This window comes from Symphalangus syndactylus, chromosome 1 (assembly GCF_028878055.3).
Source record: "Symphalangus syndactylus isolate Jambi chromosome 1, NHGRI_mSymSyn1-v2.1_pri, whole genome shotgun sequence".
NCBI classification, from domain to species: domain Eukaryota; kingdom Metazoa; phylum Chordata; class Mammalia; order Primates; family Hylobatidae; genus Symphalangus; species Symphalangus syndactylus.
In genome coordinates this window covers 59625513-59649407 of record NC_072423.2, presented here as the reverse complement: position 1 = coordinate 59649407, position 23895 = coordinate 59625513, and the positions used below count along the sequence as shown (strand labels likewise).

Sequence of the window (23895 nt, the reverse complement as noted above, 5' to 3'; positions counted from 1 at the left end):
GTTGTTCCTTCTGGCAGAAATCCTCTTTTCTCAGCTCTATTTTTGCTTGTCTATGTCCTCAAGGCCCAGCTCAGGTAGCCTCCTATCCCCTTCTCTCACCAGCCTCATCCTCATTAGTGGCTTCCACCCCTGAACTCTCAGGACAGTTTTAGGATGTATCACCCACTACTACACAGTGGAGCAGATGATTCTGAGCACATCTTCTGTTTCTGCAACTAGATTGCAAACTACCTTAAGGTAGACACAGTGGCTTATTCCTCTGGGGCCCTAAGAAAGACCTAACTTGCATAGTAGGTACTTAATGTTGATTGTTGACCATGTCAGTCATAGAACACTCAATGGAATAAAGCTGGTGTCCAGATATTGGTGACAACTTTAGCACATTTAAAGTATGCTGTGTAAAAATTTCAGAATAAAGACAGGGAAATTCACTCAACAAACACTTATGGAGCATATGCTGTGCACCTGGCATTGTTGTCAGTACTCAGGAGGCATCCCTGAACATGTGAGACATAGTCAGAATAGACTAGGTTGTGTTGCAATAACAAACAATTGCCAAGTCACAGTGGCTTAAAGGAAAGGTTTATGCATTTATCATACTCTGTGTCCTTTGATGGCTGCCAGGGGAATAATGTTCAAATTAATCACTCAGGGAGCGAGCCCAGTGGAGCAGCCTCCATCTAGAAAGGTGCAGATGCTGTGTCAGAGGGAAGAACGGACGTGGCAGATGTGGTGGCTGCAAAGAGCTCTGCCCGCAGCAGCAGCACGCATCCCTTCTGCTCACTTCCTATTGGCCAAAGCAAGTCACACAGACACGCCCAACTCGGGGGCGGGGGCGGGCAGGGAAATCCACTCCTACACTAGACCTGGAAGGACAGAGCGCCCATGGCTATGGATAGCTCCCACGACTCCCCACAAAGATTTCTGCCTGGTGGAGCTTATCGCAGTCTCTCAAGGGGGACACAGACAATAAGTAATAGACACGATAGGTAAGTAAATGGTAGAACATGTTAGAAGATGACAAGTATGGGGGACAAAAAGCAGAGTTTGGTGAGGAGGTTGTGGTGGAGGTGTGGCAGGGGTGTGGAGGGGAATGGGGTTTTCATTAAGATGGTTACATTGGGCCAGACGCCGTGGCTCACGCCTGCAATCCCAGCACTTTGGGAGGCCGAGGCGGGCGGATCACTTGAGGTCAGGAGTTCCAGACCAGCCTGGCCAACATGGCGAAACCCCATCTCCACTAAAAACACAAAAATTAACCAGGTGTGATGGCACGGGCCTGTAGTCCCAGCTACTCGGGAGGCTGAGGCAGGAGAATCACTTGAACCTGGGAGGCGGAGGTTGTAGTGAGCCGAGATCGCACCACTGCACTCTAGCATGGGTGACAGAGCAAGACTCCAACTCCAAAAAAAAAAAAAAAAAAAAAGGAAGAAAAAATAGATGGTGACATGGAGCAAGGAATTGAAGGAGGTGACAGAGTCAGTCATGCAGCTATCCTGGGAGAAAGGGCTCTAGACAGAGGGAGCAGCAGCGCAAAAGTCCTAAAGGGAGAGAGAACATGGCCGTGTGTTTAGGCAGCAAGGAAGCCAGTGCGGTGGAGCAGATGGGGACCGACAGAGTTTGGGGCATGAGGCCTTGGGGATTCCAGCTTTTCCTGCCAATGGTACAAGGAGCCGTGTCAGAATCTGAGGAAGAAAAATAACCCAATTTCACTAACTTGATAAAGGATCTGTGTTGGGAATGGACTCCGGGAGGGTAAAGATGGAGGCAGGGGGCGGCGGCGAGCAAGACAGTGATCCAGACGAGAGCTGAGGCGTCTCACCCGGGGATGGCGCTTTTCCTTGCCATGGGCTCTGTTATCAGATTTCCTTTCAAGTGTGTGTTTTAAAATGCAGTTTTGGCTTCAAACGCTGCGTGGCACTAAGAATGAAATCCAGTTTCTTCCCACGACCCAGAAGACGGCCGAGCTTCACCCTCTGGCTTCACCCCCTGGCACCCCGCTCCTGGTTTACTGAAGCCAGCTACACTGGCCTCATTTTGGTCACTTGATTACAACAAATTCTTCCAGCCTCGCGGACACTCCCTTTACCTAGAACATGTTCTCTCCTTTTTCATGTCTTAGCTCAAATGTCTCCCGTTGGAGAGGCTTTCCCTGACCTCAAGGAGGCCTCTCCTGTTTATTGTTGGTTTCACCACTCCGTGTACTTCCTTCATGGTGGTTACTGCAGTTTGCAGTCCTATAGTTTACCTAATTCCTTTTCAATGGTCTATTTCTTACTGCTAGAACGTAAGCTCTATAATCAGACAGCTGGGATTGGCTGTGTCTTGTTCTATGTGGAAATTCCAGTGTCTAGAGTGGTACCTGGAAGAATTAGGCACACGACAAGTGTGTGCATGAAAAAAATGAATGAGTCAAGAGTCCCAAGGGATGAGAAGGCATCAAGGAGGCGAAGGTGTGGAACAGTGCGTAGAAGGCCCCGGGTTCAAGTAGTCTCATAAAAGCTGGAGAAGGTGTTGCTTTAGATCAAGCTTATCCAACCTGCAGCCTGCAGGCAGCATGTGGCCCAGAATGGCGTTGAATGTGGCCCAACACAAATTTGTAAACTTTCTTAAAACATGAGATTATGTTTTTTTGCAATTTTTTAAAGCGTATCTGCTATTGTTAGTGTATTTTATGTGTGGCTCAAGATAATACTTTTTCTTCCAATGTGGTCCAAGGAAGTCAAAAGACTGGACACCTCTTTAAATGGGAAAGTGTTTTTTGAACCCCAAAGTGGGTGCCATCCCTCTGAGCATGCTGGGCCCTTATATTCTAATGAACTGGTTTTTGTATCTGTTTCCCCCACCAGGGGCTATGTGCTATTCTTCCTTTTATCCCTGGTGCCTACGGGCTCAAGGAGTATTTTATTGCACCAAACTATACTGACTGCTCGTGTGTTCAGTCTCTCATGCTGAGCTCTCTAATTAGATCCTCATTAAAAATAAAATCTTATCGTGAATCTTGTAGGGCCTTCATGGAAAAAAAAATTGTGCATGCCTGCCATGATATTTTGGACACACTGAGACGTTTTTAATCAAGCCACCATCTGGGCCATACATTTTGGTAACTGTTTTATTGTGTTCCATCAATTCATGGCAGCCTCACACAATCTGAAGTATGGCATTTGAACTATGACCTATAACAACTCGGGGAGATGCCTATTTCCTTCCTGAAGTTTTAAGACCCAATGCAACTTGAAATGAAAGAAATAAGGGACTATTAAGATGAAAAGCAGTCTTCAGGAGTGGACAGTGGACACAGGCAGGCATGGCAAAGATGGTTAACTAGGTGAAAAACCGCAAGTAACCAAAAGAGGTGAATCCAACACTTTCTCTAGTCACTATCAGTGTTCCAATACAGGTGGAATCCTGAAAAGAACAGCAAACATTTTGGATGGTGGAAATATGAAAAATGTGGGAAAGGAAGAGGGAAGAGAAGAATAAGATATGAAGTATGTTTTCTGTATTTTATAACTGCTGTTGAATTGATTTCTTCTGAAACCCTATCAGTGACTTTAGCTTTAGGTTATAATTTTGTTTCCAATTTAAAAATTAGTTTCCTTATGTTTGCATGGTGCCTGGCAGCTTTCAAATACTTCCATCATCCATGATCTCATCCGGTCCTCCCAACAAGCATATAGTAAGCAGAGCAGGCATACTTATTTTTTCTTTTTTTTCTGAGACAGGGTCTCATTCTGTCACCCAGATTGGAGTGCAGTGGCCCGATCTTGGCTCACCGCAACCTCTGCATCCCAAGCTGAGAGGATTCTCCTGCCTCAGACTCCCGAGGAGCTGGGATTACAGGCTTGTGCCACCACACCCGGCGAAATTTTTTTGTATTTTTAGTAGGGATGGGGTTTCACCATGTTGGCCAGGTTGGTCTTGAACTCTGACCTCAAATGATCCACCTGCCTCGGACTTCCAAAGTGTTGGGATTACAGGCGTGAGCCACTGCGCCCAGCCCAGGCATACTGATTTTCATTTCACAAATGAGGAAAGAGAGGCTTGGGGCTCTAGGCACCTTGCTCCAGGCCAGAGAGTTGTTACACAGCAGAGCTGCAAACATGGGTCTTTTAATAACACACCTACTGTGTCCTGCCACCCTTACTTTGTTGTTTAAATCTACTGTTTTATTAGATAAGGTTCTCCTGAGCCAAGATTTCAGTTGCAAGTGATGTAGTGATCAAGTGCTTCCAGGAGAAGCCAGTGAGGGTTGGGGGAAGAGACACAGGGAATGGGAAGGAGCCCACACTCAGCCTGACTTTCCTTTTTACTTGTATAAATGTATGGCATACAAGTATAATTTTGTTACATGCAGAAATTGTGCAGTAGTGATGTCAGGGATTTTAGGGTATACATCACCCAAATAATGTACAGTGTACTCCTTACATAATACCTCATCGTCTGCCCCCTCCCACTGCCCCCACCACTCTGAGTCTCCATTGTCCATCATTACACACTCTAAGTCCATGTGCACACATTATTTAGCTCTCACTTACAAGCGAGAACATGCAGTATTTGTCTTTCTATGTCTGACTTATTTCACTTAAGATAATGGCATTTAGTTTCATCCACATTGCTTCAAAGGACATGATTTTATTCTTTTTAATGGCTGAACAGTATTCCAATGTGTGTGTATATATATATATAAAAATATATGTATATATATGTGTGTGTGAATATATACGTGTATATATGTGTGTGTGTGTGTATATATATATATATATATATATAACATTTTCTTTATCTTATTCATTGATGGACACTTGGGTTGATTCTACATTTTTGCGATAGTTCAGCCTGGTTTTTGAGGGAGGGGCACTGCAGAGCATAAATTACATCTCAGAATTTATTCACCGTGGGGCAAATGAGTTGGCCTTTTGTATTCCCACATACTTCTGTTATTGGCCAGTCAGCAGAAGGTGTCCCCCACCACAGGGAGGCACCAGGAGAACAAGGAGGACCCAGTGCACTGAGCAATCTTCTCATGGGTGGGAGTGCCAGCCTGTTAGCAGCAAAGCACATTAGAGGGGCTCCAACAATGTACTCCAAATCTACGCTCAACAGGAGGACTAAATAAGTGGGATAAGCAAAAGCTACTTAGAATTTTAAAAACGCTGCCCGAATATAAGAAATAATTTTATTCTGGTGCATTCTTAGGACAAATGGAATCATTCCAGAACCTTCTTTGAAATCAGAATCAGCTATGCTTGCAGTAATCTGACTCTCTCCCTGAGGAATCTGATATGAAGACACTCATTTAGAAAAAGGATTGTGGCCAAAGCTGGATATTGTTTCACTGAATTTACAGAATTAATTCTTTTAACTCATTCTGTTCAGATAAAAGATCAAGCCTAGCAGACAAGTGATTTAGCCCCAGGCCACATAACTGGTAACTGACAGAAGCTGAATGTGAAGTCAGGTCTCCGGACACCCAGTCCTGAGTCTTTTCCAGTCCCTGCCTGCCCAGCATTAGGAAGCGATTTTGCTTTCTAGCTGGGCCAGACAGGGATCCAGGAGGGAAGAAGTGAGGGAGACATTCCCTTCTTTGACTCTGATCTTCAGCATTTTTGAAGCCCACTCAGACATGGAGAGAGACTAAGTCTCTTGAATGCTTTTCAAGTCCTTCTCTACTGTGGATGGGAAGGAAAGCATTCCTGTGACTCATTTGTAAAGACTGCATGATGTGACAAAGTCACATGAATACAGGAAGCCATCAGGCCACAGTGAGGAAAGGAAGCTGGGGACAGGGGGCTGCTTTGCTCCTGAGAAGGCCGTCACAGTGACAATTGTGATCTGAAGGTCCTTAGAGTTTAGTAGAAGGAAAAAAATCCATCTCTTTGCGTTCTTCTTCAGGCAGTCTTATGCAGTGCTTATGTATAGCTGCCTAGTCCAAGGTTTTTTCATTTTGTTTCTTCCTCTTTTATAAGGAAAGATGTTATTTGAAGGAAAAACATGGGTGAGAGATAAGGGATCTGAGCAGTCTCATGTACCTTGCCAGGCCCTTTTATGGACCGGGAGCATCCTTCAGGCAAAATTCATGGAGTCATTCTTATGAGAAGTTCAGCATACCTACTCTTTTCTGTAGTCTTAGATTTCTAAGAAAAATGTGCATCTCTAAAGAAAAAAACTTACTTGCCAATATATAAAGCCTTTTAATTTGTACTGAAGCTTAAAAAAAAGTTTAAACAAAACCCAGATGGAAGCTGTCTAAATGCTTGGGTTAGAAAGAATATTGGGTCAAATACAATCGCAAGTCCTAAAGCAGTAGCCTGCTGCAGGGAGTGCAAATCTACCTGCATTTAGTATAAATGTAGAGTGACCTGTCACTACCAAGCCTTGAGCTTAAAGTTGGCTGCAGTTATTGGAAATCATTTCCAAAGGTCATTTGTAAAAAAAAAAGGAAAGAAAAAAAGTAATATGGATTTAAAGATACCTTCCATACATGTAGAAAGCCAAGACTGCCATGCTAGTTAAAATAATATGGGAGAAATCATTGCTGCAGTGATGAGTTTTGAAAATAATCTAAAAGGTCTAGGGCTATACAGATAGCAATTTAATTTTCTTTCCCTATCCATTAGTAGAATTGTTCCTATGTGTATTGCTAAGCTATTTACCAACAGCATATTATAAGCATCCAAAAAAGAACATGCGTTATTACACTTAGGAGGGAGTTACTGAGAACCATTTGCTTTCATTAGGTCAGGGATATTACACTGAGGCCAGGCAGAGAATATTCCCATGAGCAAAAGTCTGACTCTCATTCCAAGTGGTGACATTTATATGCAGGGTGTCCAACATGTCATTAGAGATTTTTCAAAGGGCATATATAGCCAAAGTCACTAGGGCATGATGCGTGCACCACCTTAATAAGTTAAAAAAAAAAACTTCACGGGCTCAGCAGGAGTACAGAACTACTCTTATGTTCATCAGTGAATGCTAAATGAGTCCCATTTTTAGATGCAGGCAGAAAGAGAGCAGGTATATGCATGTGTAAGAAATAAGACATGCTTTGATGATTCTCAAAGACATCTGCTCTTTTCCTGTGTTTTTTCTCCCAATGTAAAATTTTGTTTAAAGTGGAAAATAGATTTTTTTGGAATAAAACAGAAATTCATAACAAATTGTTCTATTTTATTTAATTAGAAATCTCTGTCTCAAAATTTTTCTTTTTACTCTTCCCAACTAACCCGTTTCTTTTCTCTTTTTCTGATGTGTGTGTGTGTGTGTGTGTGCTGCTCTTCAGAGTAGATTCCTAAGGACAATGACAATACCTATTTAGATACTTTATTTAGGACTTGTATATTTATTAAGTTTTAAATCCTTTCATTTATTAAATTTATTAAGTATTAATAATCTTGTCATTTATTGCCACCCCTCACAAATGTATAGAGCATCTCTCGTGTGCTAGAACTTTCCTAGCCACCTGAACCCACTTAGATGAAAAATAAGACACCTCTCTGTTCTCACAAACATTCATCTGTTTTTGTTAGCGAAGACAGAAGTGTCTATCATGTGAGTTTTGTAAGGCAGAGGGATAAACACATGTTCAGAAAAACATCTGACTTCCAGTGTTGCTTCTAACGCTTACCAGCCTCGTAACCAGAGGGAAGAAACTTCATCTAAGTCTTAGTTTCTTCAACTGTAAAATGAGAAAAAATAATATCGGTCCTACCTACCTCACAGGGCTGTGGAGAAAATAAAATGAAAGTAAACATTATGAAAATGCCTCATAAATTTCAAAGTGTTATGCAAATTCAAGGCACTAATGCATTGAGTAAATGGCAGACTTGGTGTCTGGCTCAGAGCTGAGCAGAGTGGGTTCCCTACAAAGGGACGAACCCAAGGGAGAGTCAAGACTTTAGCCAATAAGAATTTTCTAGGTGACTTATGTGACAAGGCCTGTATCTGTGGTTTTTGTTGTTTGCTGTTTTTTTTTTTTTTTTAAAGATTGTGGCAGGTATGTCGGGGCACAGAAGAGTCTTTTATCCTTGAGCATGTTACCCTGTGCTATTGCGTTTTGGAAATATGCCCATCCTATTTTGTTGTGAGAGTTTGACCATAAATAGTTCTCTTCTAAAATGTGAACACTTTGTGCCTTTTATCTTCCTGCTGGCAACCCCTTGCTTCTTTCTTTCATTTTACAAATAATAATGCTTATAATAGAATATTTGGGGGAGGCCAAAAAGGAGAAGTGAGAAAAACATCACCCATAAGACAATCACTATTAACATTAGTTTATTTCTCCACTTTCTTTTTTTCTATGCATATATGGAAAAAAACTATATTTGGTTTTATATAGTTATGGACAAACTGCATACCCAATGTTATAGTCTGCTTTTGCTTCCCACATAATGTAAAATAAGAAATTTCCTTTATTTCCATTTTTTTCTGCCCTCTGATCATTCAAAACTCACGTTCTGCCCCATCTTCCTTCGGTAGCTCCCCGTGTTTTGCTGATTTGATTTACAAGGCCTCATCTGTATTCTAATGACATGTTTCTGCCACTAGAATCCATCTCTCTTCTTCTTCTAAGAGTTAATTTAATTGTCTATATTTGTCATTTTACCAAGAGCTCCTTCAAGTAGGAGCCATGTCTATTTGTCTTTTTGTACACAGAGATCAGATCAGTGCTTGGCGTAAACTGCTCAAGAAATATTTTGGAATATCCTACCAATTCCTATGATAAATTCTTAGCAAAAATCATGTGTGTCTGCCCTCCAGACCACTGAGTTGATAAACTATAATTTCCTTAAAAATACCTCAATTGCTGGTTTCCATATTGTTACTACACTACAATTAACATTTTAAATGTATTTTTTCTGTGTTTCAGATTGTTTTTAAACTTAAGATTCATAAATGAGAAATTCTAGGTCTCAACATTTTTTAATGACTTTTGACATGTATTTTCCAATTGCTTTTAAAGAACTTGGATCTACTTTCATCACTTTCAAGCTATATCCCAGAGTTCATCAAGACTGCATTAAGACAGGATGGATACTCCTTCCTCCAGGAAGCCGTCTCTGTTTCCCCACCCGCTCTACCTGTAAACTTAGGTGTGTCTCCTCTGTGCTTCTATATAACCCTTCACTATAGAGTTAGGATGTTTTGTTATGGTTATATATTTACTTGTCTTTCTTCCAAAGAAGACTATGAGCTCCTTTAAGGGAAGAGGCAAATGTAATAAATTATTACAATCCCTAGTGCCTAGAAGTGTAACAGATTCACAATACATTCTTATTGACTGTAAGAAACCAGTGCTTAATCCAACTATATAATAAAATTAACCCATGAATGAAGATAATAATGGCAATGATTATGTACCAAACATAAATTGGAGGATGAGAGAGATGAGTAGACTACCGATTTATTCTTTACTCTGGAAACTTTGACAGAATTAATGTTCAGTACATGCCATAATGTTCAATTATTCAACAATTCACACACTGGAGTCAGGAAGTTGCCCAACACTGAATTTTCCCTTCTCCATCAGCCTGCCTTTACTCCATTTTATATGTCAGATTTCCTTCCTCTAAAAATTCTTGGGGTTTACCACTTCAGCATGCAGATTCAATTACTGATAGTGCTGCCTAAGGCAAGCAGTCCTATCAGTGCTAAATCTGTTAAAAAAGAAAGTCCACAATTTTCTTGGGGAAAAAAAAGGTTTTACAATTTATAAGAGTTTATAATGAATATTTTACCAAGGGCAGAAAATGAGCAAAGAGGTATGAAAGAGGCTATGGGATTATTTCCTAGCAACCCATTGGCCAAAATAAAGCCTAAATATGCTATGTCCTAAATCCCAGTGCAGAAAGAATATGTAAAAATGAAGTGATCTTAAAGAATATATGTGCTTTTTTCATTTGTTCAGTTTTTCTTCAACATGCTGATCAATACCATCTATATAGAAATGATCATTAAATATGTAAGGAGAGTTCTGTGATGTTGATGGAGCCACAGGAGGCTCCCTTATTCTTATATTCACATTCTCTAATAGCAGAGTTGGATTATTGCATTTTTTTCTAGTTTCTCAAGTTAAGAAGTAGATTGGGAAATTAGAATTGGTTACAGGCTGAATTTTACATGTTAAAGGCTTTACATGTTAAAGGCTTTTGACTTAAAAAGATATGGGTAAGAAAGAGCCAAGGGTTTCTTTTTACAAGGCCAAAAACATAAATATGCATAACCAGACAAAGTCCTTCACACCTAAATACCAAGTTATAAAGAAATCTTGCTCCTAACCCCTGTAGACATGATGCTTACTCTTACTCTTTAGGGTGAGGTATCCATCTTCATTCCATTCGCAAAAAGTAGCCACTCATGTCTAGGATCCATCAATGTGTGAATTCTTGACACTTAGCTGCAGCAAGTATTTGCTAAGTGGCATATTCAGAACAGAGCCGCATCTATCATTCAGGTGTTACTAATTTCCATTGTAATGAGCACTTGAGAATGAACAGTAAGTTCATTGTTCAGGAATACATGTGCAATCCTGCTGTTGATGGCCCATAAACATGAACTCATTTTCCAACCCTCAGGGCTTGCCTCTGGCATATGGAATTTGGAGGTATGATTTCTGTGGGTAATTATCCCACTTTGCATGTGTACAGTGCTTTGTAGTTAACAAAGACTTCCATTACATAAACTCGCACATCCAGTAGAAGCACATCCAGTAGAAGCGGAGGCCTGACAATTTAATTATTACCATTAAATTGAAAGCTAACTGTAATCATTTCTGACAAGTCCCCTATCTTTGTCAGCAAATTTAGTAGGTTGAGTCAACTACTAAGTTGAATCCAGTCCATTTTCCTCCATGCCGTCGTTGCCCTAGTTGAAGTTCTTATCAGCTCTCTCGATCAGCTGCAATATTTCTTCTAACCGGTCTTCTGTATTTCAGTCTCCCATCCTCCCCTTCCCACTTCCCAATAAATCCTCCACACAGCAGTCAGAATGACCTTTAGAAAAGCAAATCTATTATGTTATTTTCCCTCCTTAACGTCATTCAATGGCTTACAGCTGCCTTTAAGATAAAGTACAAAATCCTCCACAGAGTAAAAAGGACCCATGATCTACCCTCTGCCCAGAGGCTGAATTCTGAATCCCTCAACACTGAAAAGATTACAGTGATCCACTTTCTACTTCCTCGTCTCTTCATCCACGTGTAATTAAGAAGGGAAGAAACTATAAAACATGAAACATGTATGTATGTTGTAGTTAAAATAGTTTCTTATTCTGATTACAAAACAGTTCTGATGACAAAATTCTGGATAAATTTATCAAAGCTAAACTCCTTTTACTTTTTTTTTTTTTTGTGTCTGCTTTGCAAGTGCCCCTAAGAATACTCAAACTTTGCCAGTTGGGTTATCTAGAACTGAGCTGTTTCTCTAGCAAAAACAGTCAAGCAAAAAAAACAGTAGCAACAAAACTCAACGTATGTCACTAAGGAACATTTTGATTCATTCAGTCAGTCATTCACTTACAGTAAATTCATTGTGTGTCAGACACCGTTCCAGACCTTACTGGGGACGGGGGATACACAGTGAATGGGATACTATTGCTGGCTTCAAGGAGCTCACAGTTTAGAAGGGGTGGGGATGAGGGGTTATACAGCGAAGGTTTTCCAGTCTTTTCTTCAACATCTCATGCAACAGATATCTCTGTGTTCCTAACCTCCTTGAAGTCTCCATTTACTGTACCTTGTTCCATGATTCCACATGATGGTCCTTCAAGTATTTATTCATTTATTCAAATATTAAGTCATTCCTTTTCCACATGATAGTTCTTCAAGGATAAAATGGAATAAAATTCATATACTCAAAAAATTATATGCCACACTCTGGGAATTCAATGGCCCTTGCCTTAAGCTCCTCACAGTTTTGTGGCAGATATTGACAAGCAAATAGACAATTACAAAGTGATGTGACAAGAAGAAGGACTGAGGGACTGAATATAGACCTCTAAGTGTGTGACCATCTGTGTAACGAGAGGGAGGATCTGACCTCTGTGCAAATATTAGCCAGGCTAAGAATCACAGTGGGAGTCCAGGAAGAGGCACTGTCAATCAGCAATCACTGGTGGTATAACCAAGCATGGTAGGTTAGGGGACTTCTCTGTAGAGAGTATGTTTGGAGAAAGTATAGGCCCTAGACCAGTGTGTTTCAAATTTAGTGGACATCAGAATGACCTGCAGAACTTATTAAAGCAGTTTTCTGGGTCCCTGACAGTTTGAATATATGTCCCCACCAAATCTCATGTTAAAATGTAATTCCCAATGTGGGAGATGGGACCTGTTGAAAGGAACTTGGGTCAGAGGGATGGATCCCCTCACGGCTTGGTGCTGTCTTTGCCACAGTGAGTTCTCATGAGATCTGGTTAAGTGTGTGGTATTTCTCCCCCAACTCACTCTCTTGTTCCTGCTTCTCCCATGTGACATGCCTGCTCCCTCTTTGCCTTTTGCCATGAAAAAAAGCTCACTGAGGCCTCCCTAGAAGCCGAGCAGATGCCAGCTTCGTGTATAGCCTACAGAGCCATAGGTCAATTAAATCTCTTTTGTTTATAAATTAGCCCACCTCAAGTATTTCTTTATAGCAATGCAAGAATGGCTTAATATGGTCCCATCTTCAGAATTTCTGATTCAGTAAGTCTTTGGAAGGGGACAAGAATTTGCATTTCCAACAAGTTTTAGGTAGTGCTGATATTATTGATCTGAGGAACCACACTTTGAAAACCACTGCCATAGGCAATTAGACAAGGAAGAAATCACTAAGTTTTATATATAAAAGTTATAAGTGCCCCAGGAGTGTAGATAACAAAGCTTTGCAGTTATTTAAAAGTGGATAACTTTTGCAATTCAGTAAACTGTTACTGAATCTTGCTATATGCGAGACACTATTCAAGGCCCTGTTCTTTTCTAGGGTCAACCCCTCTTCACTCCCACATTCCCAGTGGTTTCCAACCCCGTTACCAGATTGGTTTTTCACTACAAAAATATAAACGTGTCCTTTTTGCTGACATTGACTTAAGATAACCTTAGGCAAGGTTGGAGTCAAGATCAAAGCTCAAAACCCAAATTTACACCTGACTAGCCATGAACTGTGGAAATTAATTTAACTCACTTAATTGTAACTTTTCCAATATATAAAATGGGGAAACATTTATAGGGATTTTGTGAAGATAAAATGAAATATCAACTTGCCTAGTGCCTGAAGCACAATCAATGCTCAAAAAGTTCTAGCTCAAAAGGGATAGTCTTTTCAATTAATTATGCTGGACCAGTTAGTTATTTCTATCCTGACTCCCACTTCACAAACAAAAATTGATTTTGGATAGACTGTAGAAGTACTTGAGATTGGTAAATGATAAAGCTTTTAGAAGAAAACATAGGGTAATATCTTCATAAACTTGGAGTAGGCAACAGTTTCTCAAACAGGATATAAAAGAACTAGCAATAAGGGGAAAATCTGGTAAAGTCAACTACATTAAAATTAAGAATTTTTTTTATTATCCAAAGACACCATTAATAGAATAAAAGGAAAATTTATCAATAATAAGAAAGTATTGCAATACATGTATCTGACAAAAGCATATATAAATAACTCCCATAAGTCAATAAGTTAAAGTCAATCTCTCAGAAAAATGACAAAGAATTTGAAGAGGTCCTTCATAAAAGATTACCAAAAAACCAAAAAAAAAAAAAAAAAAAATTGAAAAGCTACTCAATCCTTCATTAGTCATGAGAAAATAAAAAAGTCTATATTGTACACACTCATCAGTATAGCTAAGATGAAAAAGTGAACAATGCCAAGTGTTAGTGAGAGTATAGATGAAAAGAAACTCTCATACACTGATGGAGGAATGTAATTTGTATAACTATTTTGGAAAACTCTTCAGCAATCAGTATCAACCAAAGCAAAGCATATGCCTATCCCATCACCCAGAAATTCCACTTCTAGTTGTACACCTACCAGAAAGAGATGCATGCACGTTCACCAAAACATATTTATTGTAATACTGTTTATAACAGATCCGAAATGGAAACAACCCAAAGGTCTAGCTAGAGTAAAATAGATAAATATATGTGGTACATCAACATAAGAGAAAACCACACAGCAACAAGAATGAATGAACTACTACTACATGCAACAACATGGATGAATTTCATAAGCATATGATTAAGCAAAAGAAGACAGACACTATTCAATTTATGCAGTGTTCTAAACCAGTCAAAATGAATCTATGTTGAGAAGAGACTTTTGCTTCTGATCAAGATGGAATAACTGGGACCAAATTTATTCTCTTGCCAAAACCAACCAACCAAACAAACAAATTAAGACAAAATAGAATTAACTGTGGTTTGCATGACACTGAACAGCAGGAAAAGGAGGACAGTAATTTCTGAGAGTTAGTAAACAAGCAAGGCAAGCCATGTGATTGTCCCAGTTTACCAACTTGAGTTCCCAGATTGTAACACAAGGAGAGAAAACTACAGTAGAGCCCAGAAGACTCTTTGAGTTTAAGGGACAAACATGAGAATCCATGAACAAGTTGTCTAGAGTTCTCAAGACAAAGAACCAGAAAGGTGCGTGCAGTTCAAAGAGAGAATGCTGAACACCTGCTGAGGCTCCCCATGGGGTATTCAGCAATTTCTGATGTGTACATGCATATGTCATAATGACCCAAGGCAGGGAAAGAACCTGGGTTAGAAAGGATTAGAGGGGATAGTGCCTGACACTTACACAAAGCTGGGAACAGTGCCTATTCCTACCAACTGTACTAGAAAAAGTTACAATTGTTAGGGCATTGAGTAGATGCAAAAATCTTCCCAATGTTCGAGAAGGTCCTGCCTCAGTGTTAATTAGTTTTAGACTGGTCACTGCTTTAGATCCATCTAAATCATAAAAACAGGAACCAAAATGATCAAACTGTCTCCAAGTAATTTAACTGCATCCTGGTATAAAGACTGAGAAAATTTCTAGGAATACAAAAACATCCAACACAAAACAGGATAAAATTAACAAAGTCTGGTATTTAATCAAAGATTACAAGGTATGTAAAAAAGCAGGAAAGTAAGATCAATAATCAGAAAAATAAATAAATCAACTTAAACAGAAATTACTCAGAGATGAGAGTTAGCAGACAAGGATATTTTAAAGAGTTATAACTATATTCTGTATGGCCAAAAAGTTAAGTAGAGACATGGAAAATACAAAAAAGACCTAATTTAAACTGTTAGAGATAAAAACTAGAATATTTGGGACAAAAGAATTATACAGGATATGATTAATATCAGACTAGACAAAGATTAGTGAAATTTAAGGCACAGCAATAGAAATGATCAAAAACAAAAACAGAGAAAAGATATAAAAAAAGAAAAGAAAATTAGTGAGCTATCAGACAACTTTAAGCAGCCTAATATTTTGTAATTGGACTACCTGAAAAGAGGAGAGAAAGATTTAAAAATCTGAAAAATAATAGCTGAAAATTTCATACTTTTGGTGAAAACTTTAAGTTCAGAGATCTAAGAAGCTCAAGAAAACTCAACCACAGAAAATCTGCAGAAAACTACATCAATGCACATCACAATCAAATTCCTCAAAATTGACACTAAAAGGAAAATCTTAAAAACAGCCAGAGGAACAAAAGACACGTTTTATACTGAAGAACAAAATTAAAGATGACAGGATTTCTTGTTGGAAACAATGCATGTAAAAGATCTTTGAGTAACAACTCTATAGTACTGAAAGAAAACAACCTGTCAATCTAGAATTTTATATCCAGCAAAAATATCTTTCAAAAATAAAGGTTAAATAAAGATGTTTGTGTACATATAAAAATTGAAATAATTTATAGAAAAATAAAAAGGATTTCTTTAGGCAGAAGGAAATTCATACTGAATGAAAACCTGTGTTTATACAAAGGTATAAAAAACAACAGAAATATTAGCCATGTGAGTAAATGCTGTGGTTTGGATATGATTTACTTGTCCCCACAAAAATTCATATTGACATTTGATCCCTGATGTGGCAGTGTTGGGAGATGGGGCAGAGTGGGAGGTGTCTGGGTCATGGGGGCAGATCCTTCATGAATGGTTCGGTACTGTTCTCATGACAATAAGTCAGTTCTAGCTCCAGTAAGGTTGAATTAGTTCTTGAGGGAATGGATTAGTTCTAGGGAGAGTAGGTTGTTATATAACCAAGACATCCCTTAGGTTTTGACTCACTTTGCATGTGTCTGCTTCCCCTTTGACCTCTCTGCCATGCTTTGCAGCACAAAAGCCCTTGTCAGAAGCCAGTGTCATGTGCTTTAACTCCCTAGCCTGCGGAACCATATGCCAGATAAATATTTTTTCTTTATAAATGACCCAGTCTCAGATATTCTGATATGGCAACACAAAATTGACTAAAACAATAAACATAAAAAAACTGAAAAAAGTTATTTAAACCTTTTAAAAGACAATTGACTAAGCAAATATAATAATAATGTATTGTGGGATTTATGGCATATAAAAATAAAATATATGACACAAATGGGGTGGGGAAAATGGAAGTATTATAAAGCTTTTATATTATACACCAAGTGGTACAATGTCTGCCCTGATCTGAATGTGTCCCCCCACCTCCTGCAAACTCATATGTTGAAACCTAACCCCAAAGGTAATGGCATTGGGAAGTGGGGTCTTTTGGGAGATGATTAGGTTATGAGAGCAGGGCCCTGATGAGTGGATTACTGTCCTTATAAAGGAGACTTCAGAGAGCTTCCTTGCCATTCCCACCATGTGAGGACCCGAAGAGAAATTGGCAGTCTGCAACTTGGATAAGGCCCTTCACTAGAATCTGACCATGCTCAACCTGATATTGGACTTCCCAGCCTCTAGAACTGTGAGAAATAAATTCTATTGTGTATAAGATACCCAATTTATAACATTTTGTTATAGTAGCCACAATGGACTAAAATAATATAACTTAAAAGTAGACTGCTAAAGTTAATGATGCATATTTACCCTAAAAGAATGACCAAAAAAATAACCTAATAAAAGAAATAAAATTGAATAATTAAAAAATCAATCCAAAAGATGGCTGACAAAGGGAAAAAGGGAACAAAGAAGACGAGACAAATAGAAAGCAAATAGCAAGGAGATAGTATTTAAATTAACCATATCAATAATCACATTAAATATAAATGGTGTAAGCAGGTCAATTAAAAGATATTTATGTTTATTGGATAAAAAAGCATAGCACAACAATATTCTGCCTTTAAAAGGGCACTTCAAATATAAAGACAGAAATAAGAGTAAAAGTTTGAAAAAAGACATACCATTATAAGACCAGTCAAAAGAAAGCTAGAGTTTCTATATTGAGCCAGGCAAAGTAAATATTACCAGGTATAAAGAAGGTCATATCATAATAATAAAAGGACAATAAGTCACAAGGACAAAACAATGCTAAGTGTTTATGTCCCTAAAAACGGAGATTCAAAATACATGACACAAAAACTGATAGGGCACCATTGAAAAATAGTCAAGTCCATAATTGCTGTGAGAGAACTCAATACCTCTCTTCCAATAAAGAATAGAACAAATAGACAGATACTCATCAAGGCTATAATAGACTTGAAAAACATCATTAATCAAACTGGCTTGATTATTAAGAAAGACTCTATCCAACAATAGGATAATACACAATTTTCAAGTGCACATGCAATATTTAACAAACTACAACATAAGTCTTGTCCATAAAACAAATCTCAATAAATTTAAAAGTATTCAAGTCATGTAACGTATGTTTTCTGGCCATAATGGAATTAAATTGGAAATCAATAATGTGAAAATCTCTAGAAAATCTAAATAACACAAAGGTCAAAGAGAAAATGAAATGAATTTTGAAATGAATGAAAATGAAAGCACGACCTATCAGAATTTTAAAAATGTCCCTGAAACAGTACCCAGGAGGAATTTTATAGTGCTTAACACCTATATAAGAAAAAAAGAAAAGTCTCAAGTTAATGACCTCAACTTCTACTTTAAGAGACATGAAAAATGAGAGCAAATTGAACCCAAATTAAGCAGAAGAAAGGAAATAAAGAGAATGAAAAGACAAAGAATAGACCAAGATAAATATATGCAAAGCATATCACTGATAAAAGAATATCAGAATACATAAAGAAAACTTAATTTAAAAACAAACCATAGAATAAAGAAATGAACAAAAGATTTGAACAGGCACTTTGCCAAGGAAGATATAGGGATGGCAAATAAGCATATGAAAAGATGCTCAACATCATTAGTTATCACAGAAATATAAATTAAAGCACCATGATATACCCCTACATACCTATTTAGAATGGCTAAAATGAGAAAGACTGACCATACCTGCATTGTCATTGATGTAAAGGATTGCAAATATCATACATTCTTGATGGTAACATGAAATGGTGCAACCATTCTGGAAAATAGCTTGGCAGCTTCTTAAAAAATTAAACATATAACTACCCTTGATCCAACCTTCCTAGGCATTTTTCCTGAGAGAAAAGAATGTCCGTACAAATACTTGTAAACAAATGTTCATAGTGGCATTATTTGTGCCAGCCAGAAACTGGCAGCAACTCAAATATTCATCGAGGCTGTGCATGATGGCTCATGCCTGTAATCCCAGCACTTTTGGATTGCTAGAGGCCAGGAGTTTGAGACCAGCCTGGCCAACATGGAAAAATCCCGTCTCTACTAACAATACAATAATTATTTAGGCATGGTGGCAGGTGCCTGTAATCCTGGCTACTCAGGAGGCTGAGGCACAAGAATGGCTTGAACCTGGGAGGCAGAGATTGCAGTGAGCCAAGATCATGCCGCTGCACTCTAGCCTGGGAGACAGAGTGAGACTCAGTCTGAAAAAATAAGTAAATAAATAAATAAAATTTAAAAAGAAAGAAAAAAGTTCATCAACAGGAGAATGGATAAACACATTGTGGTATATCCAACACAATGGAAAACTACTCAGCCACAAAAAAAGAGTGAATTATTGATACATGCCACAATCTTGATGATTCTCACAATAACTATGTAGAGTTAAGGAAGCCAGATGGAAATGAGTACATACCACATGATTCCATTTATATAAAACTCTAGAAAATGTAAAATGGCCTATTGTGACAGTGATTGGGGTGGTAGGGAAGGGTCAAAAGGGATACAAGGAAACTCTTTCTTTAAATATGTGCAATTTGTTGTATATTAATTATACTTCAATAAAGCTATTTTAAAAGCTAATGGCATAGAGCTGAGTGTTAGTGATTGGAAGAAGGCTGGAGGGATTCTGGGGTACAAGTAACTCTTTGTTTCTTGATCTTCATGCTGGTTACATGAATGAAAATGTATTGGGCTGTTAGGATTCACTTTTTTATAAGTATGTTATGCTCCAAAAACTATTTTGCTTTAAAAGTTATATATGTTTCACTTCCAAAAATAATCTGTAGCCAATGGCTTTTTGGTAGTGAGCCTTAAAACTCTCCATCAATTAATTAATGGCCTTAGCATTTTATCTGTATGTTTCATGTCATGTATAATTTTCTCTAGCATGCTGTAGTAATTTAGGTGTTTGCTGTGTCTTCCCTGTAAGACTGTGCGTGCCTCATTCCTTTGTGTCTCATTCCTCATGCACCCTGCAGAATCTGTCTTGTGTCTTGCTCATTATCACTGGTTGAAAATTGTGTTTAATAAATGAACACAAATTTGTTGAGGAAAAGAAAGTTCTAGGCCATTGCAATCCCATGTTCCTTGCCTTGTTACCTTTCCACAGTTTTCTTTTATTCTTCCCTTCCCTTCTTCCTTCTGCTCTTCAGGCCTATCTTATTTTTCTTCAACATGCTTGCTGCCTCCCCAGTGTGGCTGGAATGGAGTGAGATAAGGAGGGAAGAGAAGGTAATAAGGTTAGAGAGAAACTTGGGGCTGAGTTCTGGCAGCATGGGGATAGGGATTTGTAAGGTTGTGGGAAATGGGGACCCATGCAGTCTCTGAACCCACTTATATATTAAAATGATCACTTAAACATATCTGTTGAGATTAGACGGTGGTGAGTATAGGATAAGAGGGAAAGAAAGCAGGGTCACTTCTTAAGAGGCTACAGCATATTTCAAACAAGAGATGATGGGGGCTTAGACCAGGGCAGTAGCAGCAATAACAGGCACAAGTGGTGCTTGACATTTTGAAAGTGGAGTCCTCTTAATTCTCTAATGGATTAGATATGGGATGTGAGAGAAAGAAAGGAATCAAAGATGATTCCAAGTTTTATTGCCCAAACAACTGTAAGTAAGGATGAAGATGCCATCAATGGACATGTGGAAGACTGTAGACTCATGGGAAGAAAACTGAAAAACATGTTTAGTTTGGACATATTATGCTTCTTAGACTTTTAATGATAAATGTCAAATATGCAGTTGGATATATAAAGCTGGGATCCAGAGAGAGATGTGGTTGGATATGAATTTGATGATTAACAGCATGAGACTAGCTAAGGTTACCACGGTGTAAGGAGGGAAGAGGACAAAACAGCACTGAGCTACCTCAGTGTTAGAAAACTAGGGAAACAGGAGGAAGCAGCAAGGAAACTAAGAAGCACTTGCCAGTGAAAGCAGGAGACGGTGGTGACTTAGATGCCAAGCAAGGACAGTTTTCTGAGGAGGAGGGAGTGATCAACTGTGTCAAATGTTTCTGACAGGTCTGATGAAGACGAGGACTAAGACCTGAACACTGGATCTAGTAATAGGGTGTTCATTGATGGCCCAGAGCAGTTTTGTAAAGTGATGGAAGTGAAAGTCCCTGTGGAAGGGCTTTGAGAAGGAATGGACAAGAAGAACTCCTTTGGAGAGCATTGCTGCAAGAGGCAGAGCATGGGCAGTTGTTGTGAGGGAAAGTAGGGTTAGAAGAGAATATTGAGGATGGAAGGAAAAACGGCATGTTTGTGTGGTGAAGGAATGATCCAGCAAAAAAAGGAAAAATTGATGTTGTTATCTGTCACTTATGTTCCTGTTCATATCCCACCCTGTTCCTATGTTTGGGGATCCCAACTTTGAGGCTGAGCCCACACATCCTAGATTCTCACTTTCCCAGAATCCACAAAGATGGGGCACAGGAACAAGAAGCTCTACTACCAGATGTCTCAGCCCCTCACTCTGAATTAGAAGCGAGTGACATGAAGAACAGATCACACCACATCTATTCTGGAAACAGATGCTAGTGAGCCTTCAGGCACAGAAAGTTTGAGAAAAAGAAAAGTGTTATGTTTTCCTTTAAAGGATTTTATAATCACTGAGGGTGGGGATTGACACTCTCTTATTTACTATTGAAGCTCCTGAGCCTAGCACAGTTCCTGATACCAAGTAGAAGTTTATTAAATATGTGATGAATAAATAAATGAATACAGACTAGTTTTACTTAGTTGGTTGATTGATAGATTGGAGTGTGAAAAAATTCACTTCAAAGGTATACTTCAATCACTATCCCTTGTTTAGCAGACCTTAATCAGACTTAAAGGGACAGAACTGAAGCTAGGATTGCTTTGAAATTCTTTCTTTCTTTTTTTTTAAAGGAATGTGATTTTGTGTGCCTTGATATCAGACCTTATATTTGGTATTGACTACATAGCCTGTTTGACATTTCACATGATGCATTAATACTGAAAAAGGAGAAGAACAGGACAGAAAAATGAAAAACAATAGCATTTTTTTCTTGAGCAATGAAATAGCATTAAGCCACTATAATAGTTTTAAATAAAAAGAACAAGAAGAGAAATAATTATGCTTGAGTTTAAAGTGGGCATTTTTACTTATATACCTTGCAAATCCACTGTGAGTCAAGTTTCTGTAAATATTCATTTGCAGGCTCTTTTGTTTAGTTGAAGTTTTCATTTCCTTATAATCTGCAGGCAGACACCCTAAATGCAGCTCAAATACTTAAACACATCTCATAACTTCAAACTACTCATTAAGAACATTTGTCTACTAGGCATGATAATCACCACTCTCCTCTCCCCATGTTGCTGTCGATGACAACCAATAGGAAGGAGTGGGAGGGACACCTTATGGTTTAAACTGTCTCTCGTAAATTCTAGAGGATTCAAATCTCAGACTATCCACACAGAGCTCTCCATGGTTAATCTTGCTTAGCATGGCAGGTGTTTAAATCTGTCCCAACCCAGAGTATTTCCACTTCATAGGAAAATACTTAGGTACCATGAGCTTTTTTTTAAAAAAAGGAAGAATCACAGAAATTAAAGAGAGTTTAAACCTTAAATTTTATTGTCTGGGGAAAAATCAGAACTTTTAGGTCCAGAAATGAAGGTGGTTTTAAAATGGTATTAGTAAACTAATGTTGATGACTGTCTCATAAAGAATAACCAAAGAATCCAAGAAACGTTCTTTATCTGTGACTTTTTATGCTACCAACCTAGAGCCAAGATTTCTGTCAAGCCACAAGTATTGCTACTAAGACACTGTAAAGGCAGTTTAATATTATCTTAAGATAAGTGAGGAAGCAATATGATAAATGAGTAAAAAGAAAGACAACTAAAGAAAGAAAACCAGAAAGACTATATTCAATTTAATTGTTTTTAGAAAATTACACACAATCTTAAAAATAAAAGAGTTAGAACTATGTCTGGAGTAAAGTAAAAGCAAAACAGAACACTTACTTTGTTCTAAATGTGGCCATTTGGAAACTGTGAACTGAGATTGCACAGAGAGATTCTGATCATAAAATAACAAGTTGTATTAGTTTGCTAGGGCTGTCATAACAAAATGCTGCAGACTGTGGGCTTAAACAAAGATGTATTCCTCACGGTTCTGGAGGTTAGAAGTCCAAGGACAAGGTGCTGGCTAGGCACGTTTCATTCTGGGGCCTCTCTCCTTGGCTGGGGGATGGCCCTCTTTCTCTTCTCCCCTTGTCTTCACATAGTCTTTCCTCTCTGCCCTTACAGGTTTGATGTCTCTGTGTTCAAATTGCCTCTTATAAGGATGACTGTCAGAATGGATGGAGGCCCACTCTAAAGGCCTCATTTTAACATAATTATCTGTTTATAGGCCTTATCTCAAAACACAATCACATTCTGAGGTACAGGGGTTAGGAATTCAACATATACATTTTGAGGGCACACAACTCAGTTCCTAACACTAGATTTCCGAAAAGATTTTACACATCAATGTATATATTTAAAAGATAATGCTAGAAATGTGTTTTTCATTTTTCTTTTCTCTTATAATTTTTCTGAGGACTAAAGTGACCTAATTCATAATAGTTATGATCAGCCAGATGCTTACTCTGTGTTGTGTGTGTGTGTGTGTGTGTGTGTGTGTGTGATAGAGAGAAAGACAAAGAGACACAGGGAGACAGAGCCAGAAAGAGCAATTTTCTCAGTACCCTTTCTCAATACTTTTTCTCTTTTAATTTCTGATAACACTTTTGTTAGGCAGCCTCCCAAATGGCTCTCAGTGGTCCGCACCTCCTGTTCATGCCCTTGTGTATCCACTTGAGTGTGGGCTGGATTTATTCTTTTTTGGGGGGTGGGGGTGGACAGGGTTTCGCTCTATTGCTCAGGCTGAAGTGCAGTGGTGCAACCTTGGCTCACTGCAACCTCCGCCTCCTGGGTTCAAGTGACTCTTTGCCTCAGCCTCCTGAGTAGCTGGGATTACAGGCGTGTATCACCGCGCCCAGCTAATTTTTGTATTTTTAGTAGAGATGGGGTTTCACCATGTTGCTCAGGCTGGTATCAAACTCCTGGCTTCAAGTGATTCACCCATCTCAGCCTCCCAAAGTGCTGGGATTACAGGCGTGAGCCATTGTGCCTGGCCTGGATTTATTGATTCTTTCCTAAT

The 23895-nt window shown here is 38.7% G+C and overlaps 1 protein-coding gene across 8 annotated transcripts in view; it reads right to left on the bottom strand.

Annotated features, from left to right (window-relative positions):
• Window positions 1–23895, bottom strand: part of CHST9 (carbohydrate sulfotransferase 9) — a 279935-nt gene that overhangs the window by 56440 nt on the left and 199600 nt on the right. The window contains exon 1 of one of the 8 annotated variants that reach the window (XM_063612901.1): window positions 19817–19829. The exons of the other annotated variants lie outside the window; for them this stretch is intronic. The gene's annotated coding sequence lies outside the window, so the exon portion shown is untranslated. Of the gene's footprint in view, window positions 1–19816; window positions 19830–23895 lie in introns of those variants that run through there. 8 annotated transcript variants of the gene reach the window in all.